The sequence below is a fragment of the Crocuta crocuta genome, unplaced genomic scaffold (assembly GCF_008692635.1).
Source record: "Crocuta crocuta isolate KB4526 unplaced genomic scaffold, BGI_CrCroc_1.0 scaffold70, whole genome shotgun sequence".
Lineage (NCBI taxonomy): Eukaryota > Metazoa > Chordata > Mammalia > Carnivora > Hyaenidae > Crocuta > Crocuta crocuta.
Genome location: NW_027528417.1, coordinates 19,068,101 through 19,093,117, shown reverse-complemented (window position 1 = coordinate 19,093,117; position 25,017 = coordinate 19,068,101).

The window sequence follows — 25,017 nt, the reverse complement described above, 5'->3', positions numbered from 1 at the left end:
ATATCAAGAAATGCATATTGAAATATTTATAGATGAAATATATGGCATCTGAATTTGCATTAAGATAATCAAATAATCAAACCAAGTGAAGATGCAACAATATTGGCCATAAATTGATAACTGTGGAATGTTGGTGGTGGGCCCATGAGAACTTATGCTATCCTTTCAACTTGCTCATGTCTGAAATTTCTGTAATAAATTTTAGAAGTTTAAAACATCATTGTTCATTTTAGTTCATTCACACATTCATTTAAGCTTTATTGGACAATTACTAAGGATTTGAAAGGAACAACAATAAGAGAAACAAATTTGAATTTATATAAATCTGGAGGAAAAGCTGAGTGTAATAATATGAAACAGAAAAAATAAGCTAGAATCCTTTTCATTAAAGATGTTCTCTTTACCAATCAGGGCACAATAAAAATATTTAGAGTCAAGGTAAATCCTTTGAAATTTCCATTGCCCTCTCTTTATTAAAAAATTAAAAAAAAAAAAACAGACTAACTCTAGAAGGTGAACCTCACTCAATCCCTGCATAAATTAGTGAAGTAGGTGAGCTTGTTTTCACAGTCTCAAAATATCGCTTTCAGGGTCTTTCCCTTACCTTCATACAGATGTCTCTCCGACCTACCGCAGTCCTACACTTTCCATTCCATAAATTTGCCTGTCAGTGGAATGTATTGCCTTCATAGGATTATTTGCTTAAGTCACACAATGCTCTATATTAAATGCTATGTTAAGTATTCAGGGTATGCATTTTCAAATACATGTAACTACGTGGTTTCTATGCAAAATATCAATTACTGTAGTTTTTAAATTAAAATTATTTCTGAAGGGGTGCCTGGCTGGCTCAGTTGGTTGAGCGTCTGACTCTTGGTCTCTTCTCAGGTCATGATCTCATGGTTTGTGAGTTTGAGCCCCACATCGAGGCTCCACTCTGGTAGAGCGGAGTCTGCTTGGGATTCTCCCTCTCTCTCTGCCTCTACAGTGCTTGCTCTCTCTCTGTCTCACAATAAATTAATAAACTTAAAAAAATTCTTCTGGAACACCTGATAACTATAGACACTCTGACCAATATTTCAATAATCTTACTTATGACTTATCTTTCATAATATATTCTAAAATAATAAGTAACTTCTTTTCAAAGAACTCGTCTTGAAATAATCATTTATATATCATCTCACTTTTTAATGTTACTATTCTACTCCCCCTGCCCATTCCCCTCCCATTTTTCTTTTTCTTTTCTTTTTTTTTTTTTTATTTCTAGGAGAGAGAGAGAGACAGCGTGAGCAGGGGAGGGTCAGAGAGAGAGGGAGTCACAGACTGAAACAGGCTCCAGGCTCTGAGCTGGCAGTCAGCACAGAGCCCGACGCGGGGTTCGAACCCACGAACCGCGAGATCATGACCTAAGCGAAAGTCGGACGCTTAACCGACTAAGCCACCCAGGCGCCCCTCCCCTCCTATTTTTCTTCTTCTTTTTCCTCTTCTTCTTCTTTTTCTTCTCCTTTTTCTTCAACTAAATACCAGTTCAGGAAAGCAAGGTACACATCAAAGAAGACATGGATTTAAAATGTACGTTTTGGAAATTTCAGAGGAGAAGAGAATTTAGGAGAAGAGAAAAAGAGGAAATGATGATACCTAGGTTCAACTTCATAAAGAACAGGATGATTCTTTCATGAACAAAAGAATGGATTTGTACCCTTCTGTAAGGTGGCTCTGGATTGTTTCACATATGTAGAATGTACCAAATGCAGAATTAGTTAAGTTAAAAAGAAAATAATTTGCATATTTGTATTTATATAGGAGATATGTATTTATACATAGATATGTATGTATAAAAATTATGTATGCATGTATCTTTATGTATAAATATAGTATGGAGAATATTTTGAAGTAATTGCTTTGATTATTTAGCATTGGGGGTTGTAGAAGTGGGTGGGCATATGATCCAAAACTATTAGTTTGACCATTGATCAACATGGAGCAGCCGGAAGAAAAATGCAATTCAGTTGAAACACAAATAACAGGTCAATATATAAAAAACAAAAGGAAAGGCTCTCAGCATGTATATTTAAGATGTATGAATTACAGTTATATGGGAAATTATGTAATATTTAGTGCAATTGTTCCCAGGTAACTGTCTCAGAGACCTATAAGAAAATGTTTTAAATAATGACATTGGCATGGGGTTACCAACTTTCCCTTTTTCTCAGGTAAACACATTTTAAACTACCATCTGCTATCTTTGGCATTTTATTCAAAATGATAGTTTAATTTTAAAAAAGTAGGGAAGACATAATTTCTAAAAGAAAAAAATAGTCCCTCTCTAATCACATAGACAGGTTAATGACAGGTATCAGTCTGGATACCATTTTAGCAGAGCTAGGTTTTCTTTTATTAAACTCTATTAAATCAAATTATATAAATAACCTATATGCACAATACAGAAAACTTGAAAGTGCATAGAAAATCACTAAGAAGAAGTTTGCATCTCCCCATCCAAAGATAACCAAAACTTGGTGTGCCACACACATGGGATTTTTAGTAGGTAATTGATTGATAATATCCATTATCAATTATCAATATTGATAGTATCTTATTGTACTATTCTTGCCTTTTTATAGTACTTTATCATGAATATTTCTCGAGAAAATATGTATTCTTGTACGTGATTTTTAATAAGTTTACAATGTCATATTTATATGAGTACAGAATAATTTATTTAACCAATCCTCTAATTGTTGAGATTTGCTTTTTTTTATCTTTTTTTTTTTTTTCCATTTTCCTTCTATAGTAAGCAGTAGTTGAATTTCCTCAGGTCTTTTCAGCTTGTGAGTACAGACTAAGAGTCTACTCAACAGTGGTAATGTACCTTTTACCATCTCTTGTCCCCACCCCTATTCATGCAGAATCTCAGGCTGGAAGAAATTCAGAATTCACTCACAGAAGTCCCTAGGTATAGAGCTTCAACCAGACTTCACTAACAACTTGGTTCTTGTCAGAGTAATGGCTCTTCTTATGAATATCCTCTGGGCACACTGGTATCCTCTGGAAACCACTGGAGTCCTCAATACATTTTAAGGGGTCTACATTCTGTTTCATATTTGAAGGAAGCCATTTTATCACTTGTATTATTTTGTGTTAGAGGGATTCAGACCACACATCGTTGCTTAGGCCCCAAGGCCCCCATGAAAACAGCTCCTTCAGCTTCTGCCTGAAGCCCCTCTTTCCACAAATCTTGGACACTTATGGCTGAACTGGACAGGGTTGAGGCAAAATGTAACGGAAAGCTGCTTCCTCAGGTGCACCTGCCTTTTCAGCACAGGCAGGACCCCTGGTGTGAGGAATACTTTGGGCACCTCTTTCTCCTTCTGGAAAAAAAAATTGCTAGTAGTGAATTCCATGCGTTTTTAAGGCTTTTAATGTTGTTCTGAGCTGAATTGTGTCCCCCAAATTCTTATGCTGAATCCCTAACCCCCAGTACTCCCCCGAAAGTGACTATATTTGGAGATAGGGGCTTTAAAGCAGTGAGTAGGTTACTTGTGACCCTTAAGGGAGGCTCTAATCCAATATGACGGGTGTCCTTATAAGAGGAAGAAATTTGGACACTCAAAGAGACCCCAGGTGAGCCCACAGAAAAGGTCATGTGATAACACAGAGAGAAGTCACCATCCACAAGCCAAGGAGAGAGGCCTTAGGAGAAGCCATACTTGCTGTAACAGTGATCTCAGGTTTCTGGCCTTCAGAACTCTAAGACATAAATTTCTCTTCGAAAAGTCCCTCAGTTTGTGGTAACTTGCTATGGCAGCCCTAGCAAACTAATACAAATGTGTACTCTAGGATTCAGCAAATCACTTCCACTTCCCACATTGGGAACTGAGATTTCACTGTTGCCATGAAATAGCAGAACATCAACTCTGGAAGAACTTGGAGACCTATCTAGGAGCACTGACAGTGAGCAGTTCACGGGGATCGACTGTAAAGTTTTTCAGATAAAAGTGCCAATGCCCCACCCAGACTTCCGAATCACTCTCTAGGAATGGTGCCCAAATTTGTGTATTTACAAAGCCCTTCTCCAGCATTTACAAAACACTCCAGTTAGAGAGACTGTTGACAGCTCTCACTAATAAGAATAGAGGAAAACAATCCATAGTTGGCAATGGGATTTCATGCCAGGAAAAAGACAGAGATCAAGAGGCCATTACCAAGGCACAAGGTGAAACTAGACTACCTATTGCATCATCACTGAAAGCTTAGACTAGAACTGCTAAATGTTTGTTCTCCAGTATCCAACAGATGAGTATCCAAGTGAGAGGGTGTGTGTAAGAGGGAAGAGGGAGTAGCTGAACTGTATGGGACCAAAAAAAGAAAAAAGGACAGAAATTTGGCATACAAAATCTATTCTTTTTTTTAAGTTTATTTATTTTTGAGAGAGGGAGCATGAGCTGGGGAGGGATAGAAAGAGAGAGATGCAGACAGAACCCAAAGCAGACTCAAGGCTTTGAGCTGTTAGCACAGAGCCTGATGCGGGGCTCGAACTCACAAGCCATGAGATCATGACCTGAGCCGAAGCCGACGCTCAACCAACTGAGCCACCCAGGCGCCCCTATAAAATTTATTCTTACCTCACCATCTCTGAATGGAGCATATTTAACTACAGGAGCTCATTGATTAAGCAATCTTGAGATCATTGCACTAGGGCCAACTATTTCCTTTGGAGTCAGAGAGAGCCAAGTGTGAATTCCAGATCTTTCACTTACTAGTATTGGGATTCTCACAAATGATTTAGCCCATCTGAGCCCAGGATTTACAGGATTCTGTACAGTTCGCTTTTGGCTTTCCTCAAAACACACTTATTTTTCTTTCTAATGAGAAATATTCATAGTCACCTTAGCAGAATTTCACTTTTGAAAGTTTCTTGTTAGTAAAAGATATCTGTGGCATGAGGGGAACTCAAGAAAAAAAATGTAATGAAATGAACCAATGAACCAACAAAAGACTAGATAGAGTGGCATCAAACGTTTTCCACATATAGACCTCGGACGTTGGAGGGCAAGGGTCATACTCATGTCTTCTTTGAACATTTTGAAATCCAGCTCCCTAAACTCTCGAGTTCACTTGGCATCCCTTTCCTTGACTAGTAGTAATACATCTACCTATTTCTCCCACAGCCCATCAACGCTTGCCTTCTTGCGTCCTTTATTTTCTCATTTCAATTAAAAGATAGTTGACCTGGAGAAGGTTTGGGATGAATTCCACTTCTACTTAATAAGGATAAAAGGACCTACAGACTTTTAATAGATATATTAGAGAAAGCATTATTGTTGTGATTAAATGACTCTGTTGTCGGTTTCCGGCACAGGACTCAGAAAAATTCCCAGCCTGGGAATCAAGTAGAGCTAATCACAGGATAGGTGCTCCGAGTATTGTACCTCATCCATACCACTGAGCAAGCACTGAGTGCTGCTCTATCCCCAACTTCTCATAATATCTCTCCAATGAATTTTTTGTTGTGATAGGCAATCTTTTATGCAATTCGTGTTTCTATATGTCACATCCTAGAATTAAACAAAGACCAGCAAAATGTCATAAACCACCCAGAAGCCTCGTTGCTCCTTTAAGGAGACCAACAAATCTATTCTTATTGGTATTCCTGTTAAACCCTTATAAATACTGGTTAGTCTTCCATGGCCATTTAAGAGACTTTTATATGGTTTTTGAAATGCTCTCCAACCATATTGCTTTTATCTCTTTTTTTCTTTATTGATTTTTCTCCTTAAGACTTTAATTCACTCTTCTGAGGTTGCTACAGTCAAGAGAGAAATTCTGCAGATCACATAGAGATAACATTCTAACCCAGGCTGGGTCACATGCATCTCACATAAGAATACCAGCTTCCTGCAGATAACTGGTCCTTTCCTGCGTTTCAAGCCCTTTCGGGCTCTCTTTTCATTTTTTTTCTGTCCCTTAGTATTTGAGACTTAATCTTTCTTCAGTCTTATTCTTCACGCTGAGCTCATCTGAAATGTACCAATAATTGCTACCAGCTAAATCTGGTTTCATCATTCTGAAAATTCCTCATTGAAACCAGCTCTGTAGAATACGAATCTGATCATTTCTGCAGGTTAAAGTGACGTTGGGGATGAGCTTTGCCAGTACACTACAGTGTGAGCAGAGATAATTTGGGGGTGAATTTGATTATATTTATAAAAGGTATAGTCATGTAACATTTAGCTAAATGCTTTAACAAACACCATTTATTTTGATTAAAGCATCATCTAAGTGGCAGTATTTTTTTAAATCGTGTGTTGACTAAACCTTTATAAAGTTTAATATTCTGCTGAAAAATATCTGTAGTTTCAATTGTCAGGTAGACCAAGTCCTGAAAACACTGGGAGAACATCAGCTTAATCTATTTTATCTTCTAGACTTGTATCTATTAAATTCAACAAACATGTCCTGAGTTTCTACAGTGTGCTAGAGATTGTGTGAGTTACTGAATATAGAGTTAAAAGAGTCTCGGGTTGCAGTAAATATGTATACATTACAAATATACAAACAAATGAATGACATTGTAAGAAATACACATATGAAGCATATACTATATTAGGAAATCAGAGAAGGCTTCCTGAGGGAAGCAACATTTGACATTTTAGATTAAAATGTTTTCAAGGGTAACTATTAATTTATTCCTTTACAAGTTCTCCCTTTATCTTTTAGGCAAGGGTTATTATCATTATTAATGTCATATTAAATCACTTACAGTCCTGTCATTTAGAAGGTACTGGCAACATTTCACAAACTATTCCAATCGTCCTCCCAATATCACTAACTATTAGAGATAAAAGGGACATAAGAAACATTTGCAAAGAAAGGAAAGTTGATTTGAGGGCTTCCTTTCCTTCCTCCTGGTATTCTATTTCTTCCTCCAGCCCACTGGCATCAACCCTATGTCTTATGCCAGCTATACTCTGTTAAAGTGCTAATTGCTAAGTAAAGGGCTAACTATTATTTTCCCATATGTATTATTTCCCATTGCATTTTAATTGAGCAATAGGAAGACCAAAATGCCAGGGAAATGCAAAACAGTAAAGCTATAATGATTGGCAGTAGGGTGACATTTGGAAAGTAGAGGGCCACTGAGGCCACTTCCACAGATTAGATAACACAGGGAGCCATGGCATAGTATACTCCTAGAATCAGTGATGGGATAAACCTCTCTACTCCAATTTAATGAGCATGCTGATTTTTTTGAAGGCCAAAAAATGGGAGTTGGCAGGAACTACATCTCTTAACTTCTCTGTTCTAGTTATTCCTATTAGAACATCCTACATCACCTCTTGTATTCATTAAGTAATTTTACTAACTTAAGTTGTTCAATGAATATTGATATCTGCTTGTCTAGTGATTTATTATCATAATAATGCCTTATCCACTTGTTCTCATGTTGTCTCATTTAATCCCCAAACACCCAGGTGAGGGACTGAGGCCCTTAAGGCTAAAGAGACGTGTCCAAGATCACCTAGCTGGTGACAGAGTGGTCTGGGGTGGGAGGGCCCAGGGTCTGTGTCACTGTCACCTCTCTGCCAGGATGAATGCTGCTGATGTGTTCAGCCTGAGCATGCACCTACCCCGGGCCACTGTGGGTCCAGGTGAAAAAAACAGTCTCCTGCAGTCTCCTATAGAGGGGCAGCTCATCTGTGGTCAAGAAAATAAGAAGGGCTCTGTTCTGGGACCAGAACTTTCCTCTCAATTCTCTCAGGGTTCATTCAAAGAACACAGCACATCTGAAGCCTGGACAGGCATTCTAACTTTTATTATTTTTGTATTTATTTTCTGTTTATTGAAAGACTACAGAACACATTGTATATTTATGACACCCAAATAGAAAGCGTGTAACGCCCACCANCCCTAACCCCACCCCCACCCCCACCCGCACCCCTTCTCAAGGGCGTGAGTGGACTTCCTGTGCGATTCGGAGGCGGAGTCTGCTGAAGTCCGAAGAGCTGGCAACCAGCTCCCCTCCGTAGATGGCATTCAGTTAGGAAGCATGACTGGTGGCTTCATGCAAGTGGCGAAGGGGGGAGGAGGGTTGAAGAGAGGAGGAGGAGCCCTCGGCAGAATTCCAAGTTCCGTGGTCCTGGCCCCACGGAACTTTGGAAACAAGAACCAGGCTTGGGCTGCATAGGTTCCAAGTCACAGGGCCTCCATGGCTGGCAAGCGCCGAGCCGGAAATTCAGTTGAATAGAGCCCTAAATGTTTTTTTGTTTGACATTCATGCTTAACAGAAAATGATGAATCCATTAGCAACTCCTTCCGTTGCCAAAAGAAACAGACTTGCACTTGTAGATTGCTTTCATTCTGCGCTATCAAGCCACTGCATGTGCTGCTTTCACAAAGCTGACAGTCATCTATCATTTTTAAATGGGTTTAGAGGTGCAGTTGTCTTTGTCTGAAGTGTGTGGATGTGTCAGCGTGAATGCGACTCATTAAAACAGACTGACCCAAACAGTTTAAATAGGATTCACAGTAGGGGGAAAATGTTTTATTTGAGGTTTGTTTGGAATTATTTTGAAGTTTGTCACTAATTTTGAAAAACAATGGGCTCATTTTCCCAACTTCTTTTTCTTCCCTGAGATGTGTTCCAGAGAACAAATAGCTATATTATACACTGTCTCAAAAACATGCTCTTTTGGAAATGAAGAAAGATTCTATGATTGTGAAATTTCAAGAGTTCCCTTGTGCTCTAGAACATTTCACAAACTTAAATGACTTCAGGCAACCCCCAAATTTCTCTATCTCTCCTCAGCCCCCAGTCCCCAACCCATAAATGACATCTTTGAACATCATCTTGAGACCCTTTTTTCATCATCTTGATTAGCCTCTCAAAGAATATCTTTTGTAGTCAATGATTTAACATATGGATTAAATCTTAAATAAAATCGGTTTAAATATTAAGAGGAAAGTACCTGGCTATATGCATCTGGGTTCCATAGGACATTATTTTGTTTTAAATGCTTCAAGATGTTCAATAAAATTGAACATTGGCAAACCCATCCCCAGTGTGAGCCTGTGGATCTTCAACTTGTTTTCCAGTAGCTCTCTTCTTTCTCTACTCTCATCCCACAGTAATATTAAGTTCCTAAAGCAACAATAAAAGGGCAAATTGCAAAAATTAAGATCCCAGAGGATCTGGACATACTGAGAAAGAAGATCATCATAAAGAAGAAAGTAATGAGTCAGGAGTTTCGATGCAACTAAGTATGGTTGATCTTTTGCATTTTATATGTGGTCACAGAGGGAGATATTTAAAATAATTAATGCCTATAAGTCCTGAGCACAGCCAATCAGAATTATTAGCAGAGTAGGGTCTTGGAACCCCCCTGCTAGGGCAAGCATTAATTTAACCCTTATGTGGCTGGATGCAGGAGATTCCAGGATTCACAGGGTTGACTTCAAGGAGGCTGGGCAGTGGGTGGGAGTAGGTGGGGGCTGAGGCGAGTCGCTATTTATCAACCAGCAAAGAGGTATTCCAGTATTTTAATATCCTGCTATACCAGTGAGTATTGGCTAAATTCCAGCCCTGTTTTTTACTATCTCTTATTCTTCATTGCACAGATTCCTAAGAATTGAGGAAACAAAAGCAGGCATACCCCATTATGTTTTGGCATTGTTCTATAGTCTACCACTTCTCTCTGGACAACCCCAAATCAACCAAGCACCTACAAAGGTACGGAGTGCAGTTCAAGTTGCTCCCACAAGAATGAATGGTTGTTGAAAGTGAGACATAGAGACTAAACCACAAGAAAAGGGTGAAATAGTAAATATGGTATTATAAAAAAATTTTTTTAAATAAGAATATTTCTTATCTCCACCCCCATTTTACCCAAAAGACTTCTAGATTTTTCACACTGCAAGGCCCATTGTAGAATAAAATATGCAGGATATGTATTTAAATCATGTCACATGCTTCCTTTAAGGAACTAAAATGATTTCATGTAAATGAACCCATTCATTCATTCCTTACCGCTACCACTTCCAAAAAAGGTAAACTCAAGGCAAGTGTTATAATATGCATTTTGCAAGTGAAGAAATTTAAGCAATTTTCAAGACTCTAAGTCTTGAACCAACCAAAGACCAGTTCAACTCAAGTCTCTTGCATCCAAAGCTGCTTCAATCAAGGTGCCAAGTGGTCTGACAACAAGTAACATTCATATAGGAAGAGGATGGAGGAATGGGACAATCCTGAACCTCCCTCTTTACAGAAGAATCATTGGACATTCCTAGTGTAACTTAAGACACTTCAAAGCTTAAAGTACACATCAAATATAAGGAGGAAAAAAAGTAATGTATTGCTTTTATAAAAGAAGCACTGACAAAAAACCAGTTTCTACTTAAATGCAGACAAATATAATTAAAAGCATTTGATAGAGAAAGAAAGCACAGACCAAAAGAGAGGGACAAAGAACAGAAAGTTGCATTTCTTCTAAAGTTACCGTGAGCCAAATGTGTCTGTTCACATCCGATTTTCCCAGGCAATGTGCTCGATAGCAGATTACATTTCCAATCAAAATCTCAATACTCAAGTCCAAAATATTTTGTTTAAACTATTAATTCATATGCTGCATATAATTAGAAACTCATAAATACATATGAATTACATATATGTAAACAAATATATACCTTATAATGATTCAAAAGAGCTGAAACTATAACAGTCTCATGCATTCTATTTAATAACAGATTAAATGCAGGCTTTGGAGTCAGACTGCCTGAGTTTGTATTCCAGTGTTTCCATTTTGTGGCTGTATAACTTCTGACAAATATCTCCCTCTGGCCTTAGCTTGTAAAATGAAGATATTGGGGCATCTGGATGGCTTAGTTGGTTAAATAACTGACTCTGGGTTTCGACTCAGGTCGTGATCTCATGATTTGTGGGATCGAGCCTCATGTCAGACTCTGTGCTAACAGCAGTGAAGCCTGCTTTGGATTCTCTCTCTCCCTCTCTCTCTGCTACTCTCTCTCTCTCTCTCTCTCTCTCTCTCTTTCAAAATAAATAAATAAACTTAAAATATAAAATAAAATGGAGATACTAACACCGCATAGTGAGGTGTAAGGATTAAATATGTTCGTCAAATACTAACAGAATGACTGGTGGAGAGTAGATATTTCGGTGCCTCCCTCTCATTGACAAATCCTCCTCTTTTTCAGTGACCATTTCCCTTCAGCAATCAAAGACATTAATGATGGAATTACTGGTCCTTCTGCTGCAAAGTTGGGATTTCCTCAAAAACAACGCCAATGCAGCTTCAGGAAAACATGGCCCCTGCTCCTGGTCCTAACCACCCCTCAAGTTTTTCTTCATCCTAGACTGTCTGCCTAGTTCCCACTGTCCTATCTTCTGATCACCCCAGGACTTGGGCCACCATTTCTCAGCACACTGCTGCCATCTCCTTGATCACCTGGGTTCTCTTTCAGGTGGTGGAGAGATACCCAAGCCCTCTGTAGAAGCTACCAAAATCTCCTTCCTTTATTCATGTCTCTTAAGAAAATATGATATATATATTTTTTTAGTTTATAGTGAGCAATACAAGGAAAGTTGGGGAAGAAAACTGTGAAATAAGGAACAATTATTGATAAAATTCCATTGAGTCAATTCTTCTCTTGACTGAATTGCAAGTAGAACTAAAGTCTTCCTTGATTCCCACATTATATATTTTTTCTTTACTAATTTAGACTTTCAATATTGCTGGCTGTATTAATCTCATTAGCAGATATGTATTGAGTACCCACTATGTGCCAGGTGAAGAGTAATTTAGGCACAGTTTCAGAACTTGAGATGTTCCAAGTCCAGCCTTCTTGCCTCCAGCCTACTGGTTCTCAAACTTTAGCAGCCAACGGAATCACCTGGAGAGACTGTGAAGCCACTAATTTCTGGACTACTTCCTCAGGTTCTGATTCAGGAGGTCTAGGTAGGCATCTGAGAATTTGCATTTTTAACCTGGGGATGCTAGTCCAGGTAACACTTGGAGACCACCACCCTAGGCTATGCCTCCAATCTGTTGTGTGCGCTGTCACATGTGTGAACTTCATAAAATATAATCAATCACTCAGAGAGGCAAAAATCCCAATTGGTTCTCCAGTACAACCAAACCTTGAACCTTCGAGATCTGCCATTCAAGGCTGCTTTTCCAGCCTTTGTCTCGGGATGACAGAGCAGGCGGAAGTCCTCTCCCTGTACTGTAACTTCTTTGGTCAAGGTGAACTCTATCTCTACCAAATTCTGTATAGATCATTTTGAATAATTAGCTTCTTTGGAAACCAAAAGTCTTGGATTTCCCATTTATTACACAAGGGAGAGAAGAGTGGTTTTCCTTTTGCAAGTATATCTGCTCATCAGATAAGTTTCAAAGTAAGCCTTTAAGGAGTAGAGGGAGGTAATGGCACTGTGGAATGGCACCCTGCCATGAAGGACCAAATATTTTTAAAAAGTTATTTTAAAAAATATAAGTTTGAGTTGAAGAAATATATCACAACACCAATTACTTTAAAGTACTTATTAATAAATAGTTTCCATTATATAATTATGTGTCTGAAAATAGTAACAGGAAGAAAACTATGTGTAAACATAGATATAGCATACAATTGCATCAAAGGGAAAAAGGGAACATTAGCTTTTATTTTCACTCAGTGAGATTATCCTAAAATAATCACTTGAGGGTTTGTTTGATCCACCAACAAAGCTTCAGTATGTGGTCATTCTTAGGAAGCAACATTAAAAGTATGATACTCCTTTTGACTAGGGTATAACTTTCTGTATTGATATATTTTATGACAGATGTTGTCTGTATAAAAACTTTCTGGGGCGCCTGGGTGGCTCAGTCAGCTAAGCGTCTGACTTAAGCTCGGGTCATGATCTCACAGTTCGTGGGTTCGAGCCCCGCATCGGGCTCTGTGCTGACAGCTAGCTCAGAGTCTGGAGCCTGTCTCGGATTCTGTGTTTCCCTCTCTCTCTGACCCTCCCCTACTCATGCTACCTCTCTCGTTCTCTCAGAAATAAATAAAACATTAAAAATTTTTTTTTTAAATTTTCTGCAAAACAAAGCATTTCAAATAACTTTGATAAATTCTCACATATTACAAAGAGATGGATTATGCTAGTGGATTTCTAAAATGATCTAGTTTGGGGAATTTTAAAGGTAGAAGACAGAGAAAGAGAGAGAATTATAGACAGACAAGACCATGTACAATAATTACCATATTTGTTTCTTATCTCTGAAAACTGTTGTGTTCATAGCTGTTATTTTTTAAAACATCTTGTCTGTGGACAAGCTTCTAATTTAACACTGCAGAGAGGCAGGAGAAAATATTTCAATAATGAAGACAAACTTAATAAACACATCCTGGAGTGTATCCGTGTGTATAGGAGGCTCTGGGAGATGGTGGGAGGGAAGCCTGAGACACTGCTATTCACACTTAGAAGTCCAATGTGATACCTTTAAAAAAAAATTGTCCCTACATTTGTAACTGGAATCATATGATGTGTGGATAGTTTTCTTATTCCACCTGCTGTGTCAGCTAGTAAACTGGCTGTACTCAGCCTCTCCATCTTTGCTGAGATCTTGTAAGGCTCTGGAAGGGAAAGGGGAAGGTCTAGAAGGATTTGTGACCAAATGCAATCAAACAGCACATTTGTAGGATTAGTGAACAAATCCCACTTAATAACACTGATGGCTACTATGTCTCCAAACCATTGGAAAGATAGCTAAAAAGACAAACTTGGAATTAAGGTATTTATCAATATCCGTATTAAATATATGCATACAATGAGAGAATGAAATCCTACCATTTGCAGCAAAGTGGATGGCACTGGAAGGTATTATGCTGAGTGAAAGAAGTCAGTCAGAGAAGGACAGATATAATATGTTTTCACTCTTACGTGGATCCTGAGAAACTTAACAGAAGTCCATGGGAGGAAGGAAGGGGAAAAATAGTTACAAACAGAGAGGGAGGGAGGCAAACCACAGAAGACTCTTAAATACAAGGAACAAACTGAGGGTGGATGGGGGGGTGGGGGGGGAGGGGAAAATGGGTGATGGGCATGGAGGAGGGCACTTATTGGGATGAGCAATAGGTGTTGTATGTAAACCAATTTGACAATAAATTATATTTAAATCAATCAATCAATCAATCAATCATACATGAATACAAAGCAGAAACTGAACCAAAGGCCTTTTAGTAGTAGGCTGGTCTGTGCAAAGAACCCTCGATTTATACAAGGCATCTGGAGCGGTGCCTGGCATGTAGTAAGTACACAATAAATAACAGAAGTAGTGGGAGAACAAGAAGTGAATAACTTGAACTTATGTATATAGCCTTCCTCGGAGGAAAGACCAAGGCGGGGGCTAAACCTCTATCTCCATCTTTTTTATTTTTTCTAACTGATCTGCTTAATGCATTTATGCTGTGTAAGGGAGCAAATGAATGAGTTAGAAATAATCATATTTCCTAAAAATTATGAGTGACAGAATAAAAGATTTCCCATCATCTTCCATGCCAGACATATCAATAAATATGTTTAAACACATGCTAAGTGCAAGATAATGTTCTTAGAGCAGGGAAGGATAAATAAGGACAATCCTAACCTTCTAAAGACAATGATTTAAACTTCTCAACTGTGGCTACAGGTAGATCTAGGAAGGTTTCAAAACTCTTGGCACCTAGGCTGCACCACATATGAATCAAATCAGATAATCTGGGGGGTGAGAGTCACTTATCAGTGTTATTTATATTCTTCCCTGGTGATTCCAGTCCACAGCCAATATTAAGAAGTGACGCGTAGGAGATAGGTAGCAGACAACAGACATATAGGTAAATAGCAACAATGTGACACTGATAAAGAAAAACTTGTGAAAATCAAAGATAGCGGGGATTGGAAAGCATTTAGCAGGAGAGGTGTACGTACAGAGGTTTCAGGGAGGAGTCAGTGTTAAGCAAAATCTTCAAAGATGCTACATTCATACAGGTGGAACCGGGACAGACATGAGACCCACGGAGGAGGGATGGCAATACGTCACGTAAAAGACAAGAGATGCATGTGGCGTTTTGTGTATATAAAGAACAACAATGCATTCGACCGTTTTTAAAAATAAACTTCCATTCCAACACAACAACCCTGCCCCCATTTGACTTCAGTTTTACAACTATTTGTGCAATCCTAATTGCCCACATTTCTAGATTTATCTTTAGATCTTAAGGCCAAAACATGTAAGAATCATTTCAACAACTTTAACATATTTTTATTTTTATGTAGAAATGAGACTCTTCATATTCCCACAGAGGATTTGAGGAAACTTACAATTTTATAAGGTAACAATTTTTTTAAGAAGAACAGAATTCACCTAGGAAAAAATGACATACCTGTGCCAGCAAGCTAGAATGACATTGTTTCTGAAACTGAGTACCAAGTATAGCCCTGAGATTCCTGGCAGTCAGTGCAACAAGGGAAATGTGAAGTCTTCTTATCTGATGAAAGAAGATATATAGTCCAGGGGCGCCTGGGTGGCTCAGTCGGTTAAGCACCCGACTTCAGCTCAGGTCATGATCTCGAGGTTCATGAGTTCAAGAACTCTGTATAACAACACAGAGCCTGGAGTCTGCTTCAGATTCTGTGTCTCCCTCTCTCTTCTTACCCCTCCCCCCTCACTCTTTCTCTCTCTCTCTCAAAAATAAATAAGCATTTAAAAAGAAAAAAAAAAGAAGAGACACTATCTTATTGTTCAAATGTGGGAGGAATGTGCCCTGTATGGAAAGCATATTGTGAAACATAATGAGAAATGCCTTTAACTCATTTATCCACAACTTGGTCCTTGACTAAGTGGAGAATTTTGCTGGCTTCAACCCACTCTTGGACTAAGTTTTTCCTACCCATTTTTAATTCACCTGTTTGTGGAAACTAGTCAGGCCAAGTTGATGTGCCCATTCTATTTACAGAAAAACATTCTCTCTCCAATCGCTCAACATGGGAGAAAATACTTACACTGGTCTTTCCACTTTCTAGCTTTGTTGATGTATTAGCATACACAATCTGTAAGCCTTGTATTTTAATTCCTCTTTGGTGCCAAGCATAATGCTTAAAGAATCATTTGCCCATCTATATTGTTCCAAATGCATCACATTCTTAAAAGAAAACATGGGTAGTAAAACCCTCTTGAAATTTAAGGCATTTGAAGGAGTTATATTCTTAAGGCCTTAAGTCACTATGTTAAGGTATATTAGCAAATTCTTATAAGCTTTCACACGCCCAATTTGGCAAGGGATCATCCATATGAATAGTCCTTTGTTTTCATTCTCAAGATATGTACAGGTCTTTACAGAACTCAAATTGATTCTAGCAATTATTTAAAATTCCTCAGAAATACCTTAAATCTCATATCTTCATTTCTGAGTAGGGAGAATGCCAAAATGCCAACAGCTGAGTACTTTTAGATTAAAGGCAACATCCATTTTGACAGCCTTTCACACAGAGATAGGTAAACAGAAATTCATATAAATCACACATATCTAGAATCTTACTTTATGTATGTATCTTGATGGGGGAATCCTGTGGTTGTCTAATCTAAGATGTGAACCTGGGCCCTAATTTCTTGAGACTGATTTAAAGCCAGTCTTACTCAAAACCATACTACACTCAACAGGTCATGTATTAAATGGAGGGTTGTACATTTAGGTCTATTATTTCATTGCCTTGCAAGATCACATATCAACTCTTTTGTCACTTTTAATTACAGCTGTAGCAGCAAATTATCTCATACCAATCTAAATGTCTACGTTTTTAAAGCATCGCCCTTTATTAGAGAGATGCTGATGACAAATATAACTGAGTTATTTTCTAAAACTACCTGACGCTAAACCATGCTTTCTTGTTCTCTCTTTGTTCAGACTAACAGCTTGTCGTGCACAATGACTGGATGGGTTCAAGATTTAGCCAGTGAACATGAACATAAAACTATGGAAACAGTTTCACATGGAAATGCAGGTCAGAATCAACTTCCCATTTAATTTTCTAGGACAGGGATGGCAAATAGCCATGCACACTAACATTCCTTTATAAAAAGGTGGTCATTGGCTACTTGATCGTGGGCTTTTCTCCTGAAGTACTTGGACCTAGCCTTACAATTCTTTTCAAGCAAGCGTGTTATATTAATTATTAATTGATCAAAGGGTTGTTCTGTTGAAACTTATTTGTCATCTCTCTCCTAGGACCTCAGACTGGTGCAGACCATGAAGGTAACATAACTCAATCTAACATCTGGTGCTTAAACCCCCTTTCAAACATCTCCCACAAATGACCATCCAGCTTGTTCCTAAACACTCATCAATAGGCGGAATGAGCCAGCCACATGCAAAAGGGCTCATAAACCCCTGAGCAAAAGGACTGAACAATTAACTGATTCATGAATGATCAAAAACAGCTTGGGAGTAGGGAGTTTATGAACTGTCTTCCAGGTACACATCTATTGCCATGACCTACTCTTCACTCTTATCACAGCTCTTTGAAAATGAAGGGGGGAAAAGGATTGTTGTTCTTTATTTGCTAAGAAGAGCATTTTATACCCAGGAGTGAGCTCTCAACTCTCTGGCACATAAGGGACTTTGTATCTCAAGGAATAATTTGTAGAGCTCTTCAAGAATAGGGCAGTCTGAAAATTCTCACAATAAATGAAAAGAGAGATGAGATGGGAAGGGGCCAGGAATAAAAGAATCCAGGGGAGGGACAGGAGTCTGATCCCTTGGGACCCAGATCTCACCATCATGATTCTTGATGATTCATTCCCCTCACTTAATATCCATGCAGTCAAAATCTTCACTTCCTCCCCTCCTCATTAAAAATATTCAATCTTTGGAGATGTGTCAAGTAAGAAATTGCTGCAGCTGAGGCCAAAGAGGTTGAATCTGATTGAGCTAATTTAAAAAATTTACACTAAAGCATAACTAGCTTTTTGGAAAAACATTTGAATGGAAAACAAAGACTTGTTAATGCAACTGAATCTCCAATTTTTGAAGCTGTTTATCATATAGATTATCATCCTTTACTCCCTCATGTAAATCTATTAGAGTCCCAGGAAATGAAGTCCGTGACACTTGTCATGATTTCATAAATTGCAGCCAAATGACGGACTTTGCTTGAACTTTAAAAGTTATTGTACTACCTAGCATTCAAGTATTCAAGGACACCTGAGAACTTTTGAAATGCTTGTATTAATAAAGCATCAATTATAAATATAAAAACTATAAATTCCAACAAATCATTAGTTGGGGGGGAGTTAAATAGCAACTTGCTCTGTGGGGTTTCTGTTTCTATTCTTAATTCACTGAAGATCTTAACCAAAGGTTAGTGTTTGCCACACACATGCAAACCGATATACAATCACAAAAGGAACAATGCACTTCTAAGACCTAGATGATATCAGAGATCACTCTAATTAGGGTATGGGCCAAAGAGACCACAGTGACTATTCTAATGTCAAATGTGAATTTCATTGGCTGAATCATGCTTTTTGTAGCCAAGGGCTATTTGGAAATTGTTACTGTTAAGATACACTAATGGTATAAATATGGTATATATACTATATCATCTGGTAGCTGTTCCAGATATTTATAAGGGCACCCCTTTCTGTAAGTGATTCAGTGAGATATAATCATTGATGTTCTTTAAGGCTAATATAAGCAGGAAAAATGGAACAAAAGTTAAATCATACTCCCAATATTAAATCTGGATTTGATCTGTTTTATGCCTAGGGTTTCATCCAGCTCCTTAGATTGATAGTAATAATTAATAGCATGCCTCAAAAAAGATTAGAAGACCAGCCCATCTGCATCTCAGATAAGCCAAGTCTTAACAGAAGTACAAAGTATGAACAGGTAATTTTCATTGTGAAAATATTAATATTTTTCTTTTGCACAAATGTAACATCACTTTTCACGTTGAGTTGATTAGGACTTATCAATCTCTGATCAGCTAGTACTTTAAGAGCAGATTCTAAAGGACTTGTACATTCAATAAGTTTATATGTATGGTATAATTTGTAAGTTCATTTTTTTCTCTGAACCCTGGGACAAAATGTCACCTTCAGCTACAATGCTAATTCAAAAGTAAAAGGTGGATAGTTGTCCCTATGGTAACAGAGGCTCATTTTACCCTGAGCCCATTTCCAACCTGTTACTAAATTACTAAGCACTGAAGCGATGCATCAAAGAACACAGGGAGATGCTGTTAACATAATGAAACCAAACACCATCCACTTAAAACATGTTGTGTCAGCTTGGAAATAAGGATGGATACGCCCTTTACTTTCTACTTCTACCCCCTATTGCTGACCATGTAGCAACTGTTACATTTCTAAGTTACAGAAGCAGCACCACACTCTACACAACAAAAATTACTTACCAGAGACGGAACTGACTTTCTAGAGCTGTTGGGGTTGGAGCATAAGAATATTTTCTTATTATGCTCAAAAACAAGTATTTTGACTTTTTCACATCTCCATTATTTTATATTAATGATCAACGACTAGGCATATTTTCCTTGGGAGCAATTTTTAAGTGTCTATTAGCTACAAAAAGCAATTACATTTCTTTAGAGCTTCCAAGGGTCCAGGAGGCCAAGAACAAGATTTTTCCTCAGTCAAGGTTTTCAAAGGGTCGGCCAAGAGAATTGGGACAGGCTGCATTCCTTGCTAATGGTGCACCATGACACTCTTTAATATCCTGCCGAGAAGTATCTTTTACTTTGAAATTTAAAGTCTCATCTAACAGAACCCATGCCTGCAGGAGCCTCAATTTATCTGCTCTAGAGGAAGACATCGAAATCCAATCTGAGGGAATCCAAACCTTTGTTTCCATGGTGAGGCTTCCGAAAAGCTACTGAACATCAATTCTGTCCACTATAGTTATGGAGTGTGGGTATATTTAAGAATGTACCTTAAGTTAACACAAAGGCACACAAAGCATCAGTCATTTTTACAACGAGGAGCCAGGTCATTGTGGAAAGACATTGTAGGTATTTACCTTGAAAGGTATTGGAATTGTGTGTAACTGTTAACTTGTCTGAAAAATGAAGGGGTTGAATTAGATGATCTCTAGGGTCCATTTTAGGTCTACACTTTAACTAAGAGGTTAGCTAACTCTGTGACCTTGATCAAGTGACTCAGCTTCACTAATGCGTGAGGTTTTTTGCAGTTCTAAAACAAGTCCATGAATCCCTGTATAAATCCAGGGATTATATTTTTTCCCTTCAAATTAACAGATAATTTTAGAAATAAGGTTAGTATTCTATACACTATCTGGGATTGAGGGGGGTGGTAAAGGGTAGGGAGAAAATTTTTGTCCCGGAGGTCAATTCTATTGGGCAATCCAAGGGGCATATAACTAATGAAAAAAAGTTCTTAAGCAAGTGCTTAAGAACATAAAGTTACAATAATAAAGTTAAAGAATAACAATTGAAGAGCAATACTTGCCATTGAAACTGATGTCAGTATTTGCTTTTTTCATGTCAAAAGACTTCCTCACCAGTCCCAAGTTCTTCAGTGAATATACAACAGCTTTTTTCAAGAGCCTGAAATGGCTCCTCCATCAAGTTTAAGTAGACTTGGGTCCAGCTTGAGGTTTTTCTATCAACCTGGAGATACATTAATTGTCCTAAGACCCTTCCAACAAAATTAAATTTCTGAAGGCAAAGCAGTATGATGTAATGTAAGGGGTTTGGGATTTGGGTCTAGAGGACCCAAGCAAAATGAACTTTCTATCGCATCTCTGTCCTTTTCTAGCTGTGAAGCTGGACAAAGGTTTAATACCTCTGAGCTTCAGGTCTATTATCTGTAATAGATTTATCCTTACACTTGGAAAAGAAACGATCCAACATGGCCATTGGAGCCTGAAGAACTGACTTGTCTTGAGATTAAAGATAGGAAGTTGTGTCCCTCACCTTTTCCATGACAAAATCCTTGAGAAAAAAGTGCTCTTTAAACTAATGAATCATGCACACCCTTTTTTCAGAGGCATGATATTCTCATTTGATCAAGAACTGTTAATTGATCAATGGCTGTATGTGGAACACAAAGATCTTAGCTATGGTTTTTGTTAAGATGTTTATATTTCCATAGGGAGAAAAGACCTAAACCTATGGCAAGTTAAATGCCAAGACGAAGAAACAATTAATTAATTAAAAAAAATACCCAGTAGCCCCAGAGGACGGCTAGAGAAGAGAGAAGTAGGAAACACGTATGGCTCCTACCCCCGAGGTATTGATTCACAGTCTACTGGGGCAACGGAAAACTACAGGACGTAAATTGCTAATGCAAAACAGCACATGATTATATGTCAACTGAGCAGCCGAGATATCCAGGCAGAAGTTCTACTATAACTCTCCAGAACTGTGAGTTGTTCTCTTTGAGGAATGGTCAAAGGAGATGGTGGGGTTCAGCTTAACTTTGAAGAATGGGTAGGATTTGAATAGCAGGATATAAGAGGGAGGAAAGTTCAGAGTATGACAACTTGCTTTTTAAAGTCTTAGTGGTAAAAGAAAAATGAACACAACATGTTCAGGGGTTAAGGAGCAATTCGAGGTTAGGGTGGAAAGACTGGACACCTTACAGTGGTAAAGCATCAATACAAACAGTTGTCTTCTCTTGGTCTGTAAACAGATGGTCTGCAGTAACCTGCTGTTACTTCTTACGCTTTTCAGTTGTACTGTTAGATCATGAAAGATGAGTTCCACCAAAATGCATCAAATTTTCTGTTACTGAGAACACAGCCAAATTCACAACTACTCAGTTCACTGAAGAAGCACCATTACAGGCACAACTACCATGTGAGAGTGAGTAAAATAGGGATATATCCAGTTGAGGCCCAGAGTAAAGATTGGATAGGAGCAAAGGATCTGGACCCCTAAGTGAGGTTTTATTTACATTACTATTTCCTATTTCAAAGCAGGGAATAGCAGGGAAGTATTGGTGCTAGGGGTGAGGAAAGAAATCAAGAGTAGACTTGGGGGTATGGGAGCTTTTCTGAACACTCCAACTTGGTCCAGCAAATATTCTACTTCTCTTCTTCCCAATATACACCTTTGCAAGTAACTTCTAAGTATACATTAATTAAAATAAATGTAACTTTTTGAAAAAAGAATCAGTGATATATGCATGATTTAATGAATACAGTTTGCATTGCAGATATATGCATGTATTGATTGTTCATTTATTGAGTCAGTGAAGACCTTTAAGTTCTGGAGTGGTGGCAAAGGTCCAACACTCTTCTATTAACTACTCCACTTCAATGACCTGGAAATACCAGAGATCTAGAAATTTAAAAAAAAATGTAGAAATACTGAGTGTAAATAACACAACTCTTTTTCCTCTCTTTCATTGTCCTTAACTTTATTGGAGTTGTCACTAACATGATGTGCTTTAGGCTCAGTTTGACTGAAGAAATGGATTTTAATGAATCTATCTATCCTGGGAACTGTAAGCTAAATATTACCAAAAAGGCATATGTAAAAGAAAACCTTGATTTCTCTGTTTGTGAGATGAGAAAATGTTATTGTATTTTGAAAATGCCTCTAGGCCTTTTTCTCTGACCCAGCTACCTAAAAGTACCCGAAGATGGGACCAAACACAAGATAATTTTAGCTAGCTAATACACTAGTATTAGATTTCTTCCTACAACTGAAACCTTGAAGTTGGAGTTTTTTACCCCAAATATTTATTTAAATTCTAATTATTTAACATATAGTGTAATATTGGTTTCAGGAGTAGAATTTAGTGTTCATCACTTACATACAATATCAGTGCTCATCCTAACAAGTGCCCTCTTTGATACCCATCCCCCACATACCTCCCTCCAACCCTCAGTTTTGTTTTCCATCTTTAAAAGTAGAAGTTAGCTCAAAATATAATACAGTTTCCCCCTACTCCTGCCCTCTAATTGGCTTTGTTTTTCCTAAACAAGTCTTTGGGTTAAAATTTCTTAATGTAATCTTATGGGATCCCTGCCTATAATTTTGATTCATTTGAGCTAGTTTTTTGTAACTGTCATTTTAGAGGTGAAAATGTTTTAGCCAGGCAGGTTTAAGCATTTTGTTCTTCCTACTGTCAAAAGCTTGGGGGAAGGGAAGAAAAGCACATGTGCTCATTACAGAGGAAGAAGACGTCACAAATAATTTCTATATTGGATACTGAGGTCAGAGAGCTGAGCATATGCCCCAGACACATGCTAGAGAGTGCAAATCCACGTTGTATTATGGGACTTATTAAAGCATATTAAATTATACTACTGGAATTCAAAATTATGATATGTTTCTTTGGGAGTAAAAAGTCCTACTACGTTGGCAATATTACAATACTATTGAAGACTACTTAACTTCAACGCAGCAGTTCTAGTCTTCGGTAGATTTCTAGAGAAACATTCATACCTGTGCATAAAGATACATGTAAAAGACTTTAAACTAGTATGAACAAAGATGTGGTGAACAATTAAAAACAACACAAGTCCTCATCATTAGCAGAGGAATGGAAATATATCACATTCATATAACAGGTGAGGTAAAATGAACTAACTAGAGCTATGTGGATCAACATAGAAAAGATTCTCACAAATACAATTCGAAGCAAAAAATAATAACATTGGTACAAAGATATATTTGATGTATTACCATGTCCATAAACTTTAAAATTATATAAAACCAGGGTATCTGGTGGCTCAGTTGGTTAAGCTTCCGACTGGCTCAGGCCATGATATTATGGTTTATGGGTTCGAACCCCATGTTGGGCTCTGTGCTGAGAGCTCAGAGACTGGAGCCTGCTTCAGATTCTGTGTCTCTCTTTCTGCCCCTTCCTTGCTCATGCTCTGTGTGTGTATATGTCTCTCTCTCAAAAATCAATAAATATTTTTTTAAAAAATTTAAATCATACAAAGCAATATTATCTAATGATAATTGACACAAACATGTGTAGTAAGACAATAAAATTACTATAGCATAGTGAACATGGTAACAGAAGGGTACACATGGACTGTACTTGTATCTATAAACATTTCTTTCTTAAAAACAATTCAAAGCAAATATGATGAAATGTTGAGAAGACTAATTGTTGAGTAACAGTGTACTTTTCTATAAGGCTATAATATTTCATTTAAAAAGAAAATTGACCAACAACAAAAACTCACCTGCTTCAATGGACTGGTTTACTGTTGTTTGTAAGTTTTGAGAAATTTTATGTCATCACATTTCTTTCTTCCTTTCCTTTTTTCTATTCAGGTTTTGACTTCACACAAGAATATGAGGGAGTGTTAGAAAAAGATTCCATAATAATTCTTCAAAGAAATTGTCAAGTAGTGAAACACAAACAAAAAGATCTTCTATATATCTAGTCACTTTCTACTCAGATTATTTTCCTCTCCACTGAGTTATTTATTTATTTATGGAGAGAGAGTGTGAGCGGGGTGGGGTGGGGGGGTGGGATGGGGAGGGGGCCAGCAGAGGGAGGAGAGANNNGGGTGGGGGGGTGGGATGGGGGGGGAGCCAGCAGAGGGAGGAGAGAGAATGAGAGAGAAAGAAAAGCTTAATCAGTCTCCTTGCTCAGCACTGAGCCTGACGTGAGGCTCGAACTCACGAACCATAAGATCATGAGCTGAGCCAAAATCAAGAATTGGACACTCAACAGACAGAATCAACAGTTTGACCCCCCCACCGAATTTCTTAAATGAGAGGCCACTTATAAATGTTGGAGCTGGAAAATTTGCAGCCTCCTCAAAATATCAGACTCAGAAACCTCAGGCTGATCCAAGCATCTGGAAGGGAGTGTATATTTTCTCCTCAATCATCCCAAGGAGTTTTAACTTCTTGAGCTTTGCTAAACCCATGCAAATATCATGTCTCCCATCACTGGCAGTCAGGATCAATATAACATTCTCTTTGGGCACATGTGCATTCTTCATTTTTATCTGCCTCCACGCTCAAGTGCT